Here is a 9,352-nt window from a genome sequence, read left to right as displayed (position 1 = left end):
AATTTTTACATCTTTGCCTCTTTTTGTACTGTATTTCTTCAACTCTTCAGATCTTTCAGTTCATGAATTCTCTTTCCTGCTATGTCTAACCTGTTTATAAATTGAAACTTATAAACTGAGTTTCTAGCTTCAGTGTTTATAGTTTGTATTTCTCTTTGGTACTTTTCCAAATCGGTTGGGTCTTTTTTGTTTATACTGAGGTATAATTTACATATTAAAATGAATAAATCTTAAGTATACATCACAATGAATTTTTACATATGTGTACACCCATGTAAATGCTAAAATGTTAAAATACAGAACATTTGTAGGATCTCAGAACATTCTAGTCAATATTCCTCAGAGGTAACCATTATTCTACCTTTCTATAAACTTAATAATATATCTGAGGTCTATGCATGTCATTGCATATATCCTTTATTCATTTGTATTGCATTCCATTGTAAGAATCTAATAAGTTATTTATTCATCCTACTGTTGATGGGCATGTGGATTGTTTCAAGGTTTTGATGATTATGAATAAAGCCTTTATGTGGGCATATGCACTCATTTCTCTTGGATATCTACCCAGGAGTAGAATGGCTGAATGAGTATATTTTAACTTTATTTAAAACTGCCAAATACTTTTCCAAAGTTGTCCCATTTTTCATCCATGCTAGGTATTTTTCAAGATTTTTAAAAATATTTTTATTTTTAAAACATTAAATATTATTTTATAATCTATATCTGATATGTTTACATATTTCATAAATGTTTTGTATTCTATATCTATAAATTAATTCTAATATATACTGTCTCAGCAGGTCTGATTCTGCAGTTTGTAGTTTCTGCTAACTCTCATGGTAGTTTATTTCCTGTGTATTCTGTGATTTTTGTTTGTGAGCTTATCCCCCTTGGAACTCTGTCTGGGGGAGTTATTTGAAGTTTAACTTTCAAGTATATTCCTCTAAAGAAGATGATAAATACACTTGTTTGCTTCTGCCAGTGGATACTAAATTTTAAGCTTGGAATCTTTAGGGTCTCCTAAAATTTTGCGCCCCAAATCCAAGTAAAGTGGGCTTTGTTTAGAAATGCTCAAGAAAACATATTTTCTTTTTTTTTCCTTCACATAGAGCCAAAGCTAAGCCAGACACATAGTCCACCACCTCCCTTTGTGAGGGTGTAATTTTTTTTCATTCAATCAATAAGGACATCACCTTTCAGGGGTCTCTGATCTGATTTTCTGTCCCAAGCTTTGTTCTCTCTTCTCTGTCCCTCTCACTAGTGGCCCTTTAAAGCCCAATCTCTGGGCCACCAGTGAATTGGGATTTGTTCCAACACAAACTCTAGCTTCAAATTGTACTTCCTTGTCTCAATTCAAGCTTTCTATAATTTCTGGGCAATTGAGAATTTTTCCTTATTTTTGTGCCAGCTCAGCCATCATTCAGAAAGATGTTTTTAAGACTAGCTAAGATTGATAATTGAAGTTGAGTGATAAACATGTAGAGATCCATTATACCATTCTCTCTACAAAGTGTGTTCAAAATTTCACATAATAAAAAGTCTTGTCTTTTTAAAAAGAGTTGCCCAGAGAGTGAGATATTTAGGAGTGAAACATCATGATGGCTGTAATTTACTTTAAAGTACTTCAGAGGAAAGGAGATGAAGCAAAATGGAAAAAGATTAATAATTGTAAAGTTATAATTAGGTGACAGGGTATATGAGTGTCCATTATACAATTTTGTCCACTTTTATGTATGTTTGGAAGTATTTATAATAAAAAGCCAAAGTGTAATAAAAAGGATTCTTGGGAAGGTTCTCTAGATATTTAGTCTACCATATTATTAGAAATAAATTTGACATCATATTTAATGACTGCATTTGCAAAGAAAGAAATGCAAATGACCCAGGACAAATTGTTGAACAACTGAAGGAGAATAAGAACATATGTACTGAGTAATGCAAAGTTGTTAAATTCAGATATGAACAAACAAATTTGTATGAGTGAAAACTGGGAAGGCAGGAAGATGAGCAGGTTGGTAGAAACTGGGCAAAGCTCAAGTTCAAAGTCTCTGGGTTTCATTTCCTACCAGTTGGAGGCTCTGCAGGAGAAATCTTCTAAGATGAGGCCTAGATCCAACTCTGTTTTTATGGCAACTCTGCTTTTAAGTCAGGTAGGGATGGGCTGGCTGAAGTATCTTGACATTGAGCTATATCAAAGGGCTTAGTTTTTCACTGCATGACCCAGTTGACTGCTGGTTGACAGTCCCATCCATGCAACAGCAGGATCTAGGTTTTCCCTTTCACAGGTTCAGCCTCTCTAGTTTTAGGGAAGGGAGATTGTCTCCCAGCTTCAGCCCAAATCTCACCTGCTCTCTTAGTGCCCCCCTTCTAGCCCCTTCTGCTGTCTTACCGGGGGTCATAATGTCCATTTCCAGAACTTCCAGGGGCCAGCCTTGCCTCAGGCCCCACTAAGTCAGTCTACCACTACATAATCATCTGATTTGAGTATGTTTCCCAAAGCCTGGGAATCCCTGATGGACTGAAGTGCTAAGTAGGCATTCTGCAGAATAAGTAGCCCAGGGTGGCTTTGGCAATTCTGGTCACGACCCTTCTGCCAGTGGAAGGTGAAAACAGAGGCCTGCCTGCTCCTCATTTTCCAGTTCCATGGAGAACTATTTCAATCAAAAACATGCACACTCCCAAGCAAGGGCCTAATTTTCAGGGAAAGAGCAGCCTAGACCCATATGTTGAAAATAAACATTTCCCTGAAGTAATCATAATCTGCAAAGATAACATCCCATTATAGAGAAGATATTTATATTATTATACAAAACACTGAGTCATGGGATCTCAAATTGCCCCATTTAAGAATTTAGTCTTTGGCTTATCTTTGCAAAAACATGGCATCCACTGAAGTGGTCTTCCCAGAAAAGAGAGATATTTGCTCTGAGTTCATACATCTTACAATATAGAAACACACTGGACTTTTTTATTTATAGTCCTCCCCATCCAAGAGTTTAGCCAATTATTGGGCAAAGCTCAAGTTCAAAGTGTCTGGGTTTCATCTCCTATCAGCTGGAGGCTCTGCAGGAGAAATCTTCCAAGATGAGGCCCAGATCCAACTCTGCTTTTATGGCAAACTTCATAGGGCATGGACAGTCTCTTCTTTATATTATATTGTGATCAAAATTTACATTTTTACACTGTCTTAGAACAACATAACCTTAAATTAGGTTTCTCAGATTCATATGTTCAGTCAACAGATCCTTAATGAGCATCTATTATATGCCAGGCAATTGGGCTGGGTGTTGGGAACACAGCAGTGAATAAAATAAATGAAGTTCTCGTGAAGTTGGCATTCTATCTAATTGACTTCATGCACGTTAAATTTTCCTCCTCTTAAAAGCTGGGTTGACAGATATGCTGGAGTAATGTTTTTGAGCAAGGCTTGGAGAGAAAATGTGTAGGGCATGCACAGAGAGCCACAGGGAACAAGGAGTATCTGATTGAATGTCCTATTGGTGGCAGTATTGCCACAGTGCAGGCCATGCAAAGGTGAACAGAGGACATGAGGCTAGAAAGGTGAGGACTTGCTCACAGAGGGTCTCAAATGTCAAGCTAAGGAGTCTGAACTTTACTGGAAATGATGACACTAATAGTTAAGGCTTTAAGATAGCGTGATCTATGTGCTAAGAGCTCTATATGAACTACCTCATCTTAATTCTCTCAACAATCCTCCAGGTACTAATACTATCTCCATGCAAAACTGAGTCACAGAGAGGTAAAGAAACTGCCCTGGATCCCGCAGTTGAGTGAACACATTTTAACAGGGTAGAGTTGTATTGCAGAAATCTGGCAGCTTTGTGTAAGATGAACCGTAGAGAAGAGAGACCACAAATGGTTATTGTAAGAGAATCACCAGGGAAAGGAAACAACAGCCAGCAGTAAGCCAGTGGCAAAGGCTACAGAAAGAAAGGAATGAATGAAAAGACTGGCTCCTCAGGGCAGTGACAAGGGGAAGATATCACAGATGTTTCTCAACAGCTGAGACTGTACATTCTGGAGAAAGGCGAGCCAGTTATCAGGAGAGGCTGAGCCAGGGAGAGGCACAGATTTGGTGGGGAAGGTTGAGCTCAGTTTTGGGTACAGTGAATGTCTAAGAAGCCTGTGGGGCACCCCTCACCCCCAACCCCAGGAAAGCATCTCACAAGCATTTTTTAATTAGTGACTTGATCTGGGAAAAATGGAGAGTTGGTATTACAAACCCATAAAGGGTCTGCATCAAGGTGTGGGTTGAGGCTGTGGGACTAAATAATGATAGGGTAGAACAGACAAGGATGCCTAGTGGACCCCTACAGTTAGGGAAAAAAAAGGGGAACCCACAAAGGAGCAATTTCCAGAATTGTTAGGAAAATGTACCTTGTTAGGAAAATGAAGGGCAGAGAGTTTCCAAAAGAACAGGGAGTTGAATGCAGCTGAATCCTGAAGAGCCCATGGACAATTATGACTACAAAAGACTGGAATTTGGAAATAAAGAATCCTGAGCAACATTTTAGAGAATGAAGAGAAACCCTTAAACTCTGCTTGTAAGAGAATAAATGGGTACAGCATTTCCAGAGGCCAAACTGGCAATATGGATCAAAAGAATAAAAACATTGCATATTTGGAAATTATACTTCTAGAAATTTACATAGAAAAATTATACTCATGGACATGCAGCAAGATACAGCTATGGGGCTTTTGGCCAAAATTTTGTTGAAAATAGTTAAAATGTATAAAACAGCATAAATGTCCAACAAGAGAGAACATTTAATGAATAAAAATATTCTTGTGATTGGTTATAAAGATAAAAAAGCAGGTTATAAAACTATGTACCTTGTGATATCTTCCCCCACCACCCCTTTTAAGGTAGGCACAAATAGGAAGAAAGAAATAGGAGGATATACTGCAAGAATTTCGTGATGGCTGTTTCTGGGTGGCAGAATGTGATAATGGTTAAGATCTCTGTTTTCCCTTCCCCCACACCCATTTACTTTACTTTCCTCTTTTGGATTATCTGTATTTTCTATAACAATTCTGTTCAAAAGAATTATAATGTAGGAGACATTCTAGTTCTAGTAGCCACACTTAAAAAGTAAAAAGAAACAGATAAAAATTATTTTAATAGATTTGATTTAACCCCAATATAGGCCAACTATTATCAGTTTAACATGTAATCAACACAGAAAATATTAATGATACAAATATTTTTAACACTCAGCCTTCTAAATCTGCTGTGTATTTTACTTTTACAGAGTATCTCAGTGAGGGCCATCCATATTTCAAGCACCCCATAGCCACATGGCTTGCATACTGGTGAGCACAGCTCCATAAAAATCATAGCTGATTTTACTCCAAACCATTGGGTGGGGATTGCAACTCCTTCATCGCACACTCTCCGCAAGCTGGTTGTTCTTCCTCCCACCTTCGTAATCACAAGTGTTATCACCATAACAAAAGTTTGGGAGCTTTTGCCAGCCATTTCCTTAACGTGATGGGGGTGAAAGGCAGATTGCAAAGGCTTATTAAGTCAAGGGGAAATGAGGAAGTTGAGGAAAGGGCTAAAACTAATTCATGAAGTTAAGTGGTGAAGAGGACAATGTCAACCAAGTGAGGAAACATGAGGACAGAAGACTTTATAGGACAGGGAGACATGAAGATGAACCTGGGCTGGAGAGGAAGGTGGGGAGATGGTTGGGAATATTGTTGGACCGGCTCTCCACAGGAGCAGGGCTCTGTTGGATGAACATTGCCTGGCCTGTGCTGGCGGTCAGGATGTACACCGCAACCTCCCAACTGAGGTGGGGGTGGGGGGTGGGGGTGGTAGTCTAGTGAGAGAGACAGACACAGATGCAGACAATTCCATCCTGCAGGTGAATGCAACAACAGAGTGGTGAAAGAATGGGAGTGGGGGTGGGGGCTGAACGGAGCCGTGAAGAATAAAGTTAGCCAGCAAAGAAGCAGAAAGGGAGGCAGAAATAGACTCCAGAAGTGCCTGACTACAATACCTGGTGGCTGGTTGGATGCAGAGGATGAAAGAGCATGAGGACTTGTGGACAATTCCCAAATTTCCTGAATGGCAAAGGCAGAGACCGTAGTATTTACAGAGTACCTCTCCGGAGTCAGGCATTGGTCCTGTGCAGAAGTGAAATTATTTATCTCATTTAATCCTCTCAGAAGTTGCCATTTCACAGATGTGCAAGCTGAGGCAAGATTATTGGCCCAGGTCTTGCCATTAGTATATGCCAGAGTAAGGATTTGAACCCAGGTTATTCCAGAAAGTGGGGGGTGGGGTGGGATATGATGATAAACCAGAGTTAGAATGGGTGGTCCAGGGTGGTGGGGGCAGGTGGTGCAGAGTGAAAGGTAAGCAGCCCGCAGCGGTGTGGGACTGCAGCACCAGCGTGAGGAAGGCATGCTGCTTCTGAGGACTGGGCAGAACTCAGCAGCCTGGCAGGGAGGACTGGAAGGTGGAGAAGAGGGTTGGGGAACAGAGGTGGTGGGGGGAGAGGTTTTGGTTGAGACTGAGGAGAGCACGCATTTGTGTAGGCAATCAGCTAGGGTGGGAAGGGGAGAGTGCAAGAGCTTGGCAGAGACTGGGCAGGGGAGAGGGCGCTGGAAGAGATTGGGATTGGGTGGAGGGCATGGATGCTGGATCTCGGGCAGGCTTAGAGACCCCCTGAGGCTGACAAGTTCTTCTCTTAACCTGCTGCACATAAACAACAACAGAGGAAGAGAGACCCTAGGAGGAGCGGAAATAGAGGAAACGGGTAAAGGGTAAATGTCTGGAGAGGTAAGAAAAGGAAGGAGGGACATTAGGGAATTACAGGAGAGGATAGCGAGAGAAGGAGAGCTGGGAGAGGGAAACGAGAGGCAAGATGAAGGCAGAACTCCCATAACCCAGCGCACCCTAGCCCCCCACCCCTGACCCTGTGAACATGGGGTCTCTGGAGAGTCACCTGCAGTGGCGGGGGCTAGGGGTGGAACCCCAGCCAGGCCAGGACCACTGGGCTGTCCCAGCACAACCCAGACGGTGACCAGACTCAAGTTACTGGTACTGTGAGGTCTGTTTCTTCATCTGTAAAATGGGATTAATGACAGCTGGATGTCAAAGCATTTCCAAAGCATCACAACAAAGGGAGGTGTTGCTGTTATAAAAGCCCATCGATTGAGATAGGAACATATATACTCAGAGCCATGTTAATTTAAAGTGGATTTGGCCAGTGTAGATGCAAGCCTAGGAATGGCCCGGTAGATTCCAAGATCCTCCGCCTGTCCAGTTTAGCGAGTTGGTGGCCGTGGCTAGCCCGGGGGTGGGGTAGGAGGTGGAGGCCTGCTGTTGGACATGTGGGGTTCATCTCTGGCTATGGGCTCAAGGCCCTGGGGCCGGGTTTAACTTGCTCAGGCTCCAGTCTCCTCCGTCGCAGCCCCCAGCACTTGGTCTGTCGCTGCAGAGCACAGGCCCAGGCAATGCTTATCCAGCTGAACCCGCATCCCTGTGGAGATCTTGCTCCAACAAAATCCCCTGCCATCGCCTTCCAAACAAAAATCTTGTTCTGTGCCTTTGCCCAGGTCCACACTCTTGCCCCTTGAGTGATGTGGCCTGTCCCCAGTCGGCGGAGTTTCCCCTTTTCCAAGACTGAAGATAGGGCAAAGGAGGGAAAAAGAAATAAGTGAAAAGTTGGGGGTGGGAGCAGTGGAGCAGGGAGGCAGGAAAGAGGGGAAATAGAGTCCGAGACTGAAAGGGGACAGAAAGAGCGACCAGCACTGACAGCCAGGAAGATCTAGACAGGCCAGCAAAAGAGGCATAGGCACTCGCCACGGATTCGGTAACGATTTCTTCCGCAGGCATTTCTGGGGCGCCTCCTCAGTGCTCGGCCCTGGGCTGCCCAGGATGCGAAGGACTTCAGGGTGCGGTAACCTCACCTCCCTTTCTCTAGCCGCCTCCTCCCCAACTAGCCCAATGGGGCCGGAGCGACATAGGCGCGCGGGGGCTTTTCGGAGCAGTCGAGTGGAAAATAGACTTTAACCCGCTTTGTGGCTACGAGGGCGCCGGGAGCTTTCTCCCCTACCAGGGCTCCCGGCGCTCAGGCAGGCTGCTCCCAAGACCTGGCCTGGAATCCCTGCAGAGTCACGCGGCTCCGTGGAGCCCCTAGCCCTGGGGCGCTGGGAGACCCAGCCCGGATCGGCGCACCCAGGCCGCGGCCGGACAGCTATGACTGACTCCGGTCGGCTGTGGCCTGGAAGCAGAACGCGCTGCCGTCCCCTCGTGGCATTCCCCTCCGCGCTGGGTCCCAGTCCCAGCCTCCCCACCACCACCCACTGCCCACCACCCACCGCCCTCCTAGGCCTCAGCGCCGTGTTGTCCTGCGGCCCGGAAGGCCCGGGTAAAAGTTAGGAAGTACTGGTTCTCTTTGCCAATGGCCTGGGGGAATTATTGCACAAAATGGACACTGTCCAGAGCAGGGAGTCCGCTGCACCTCGGGCGGAAGGAGAGTGAGGGTCAGGGGAAGCCAGGCGACCGGGCGTTCCGAGACGGCCGGTGTGTCTTCTTGGGAACCATGTCAACTGGTCGGGTAGCTCCAATTTAAGTCAGTGTCCCCGAGGCCCCGGTCTGGCCCAGCCAGCCTGCACCTGAGCCCCATGACCAGAGAAGACAAGGAAAGCAGACTGTCCCGCTCCAAGACCCGCCGTCCCGGTGCGAGCCGGCCGCGGTTGCTATTACTGGGCGTGTAAAAAGGCGCTTCTACCCCCCGCAGCCTGTGGCTTGAGGGCTGCAGCGTGACCGCTCCGGCGACTCCTTGCGCACTGTCCACGGCCTGGCGCCTTGTGAAAAGAAATATGCGTGTCCTTTCTGGACCTGTTCCCAGTAACACCAAGAAAACTCGAAACTTCATCAACAAGGCCTTGGCTTCTGACCGAGGCCCAGGAGAGGGATGGTGAGTGAGTGGGAGGGTCCTGGAGGCCAGTGGCGCAGAGAACTGGTTCTCGGGAGAACCTATTTGTTGGATCCCAAACACACATCTTCCATTCAGATCCAAGTTCCAGTTCATTGAGAACTGAAACGACATCCTGGGATGAACTGCAGAGGGTTCAACTGAGTTGCACGCTGGGGAATGGGGTTGGAGTTTCTCTCAAGCCCCAGGACCTTCGGACGCCTTCTTCAGCTCCCGCGTGGGTACAGGCGATTGAGGCGGCAGCCAGACTCAGCTAAAGGGCGGAGACGCTAGAAGGCAGCAGCGAGGACTGGGTGCCTGTGTGCTGGGAGGTGGGGGAGGCCAAATCGCCCCGCAAAGGCTCCACTCCGGTTTTTGCCTCCGACTGCTGGCTC

This window comes from Manis pentadactyla, chromosome 2 (genome assembly GCF_030020395.1).
Source record: "Manis pentadactyla isolate mManPen7 chromosome 2, mManPen7.hap1, whole genome shotgun sequence".
NCBI classification, from domain to species: Eukaryota; Metazoa; Chordata; class Mammalia; order Pholidota; family Manidae; genus Manis; species Manis pentadactyla.
This window is presented reverse-complemented; position numbering follows the sequence as displayed.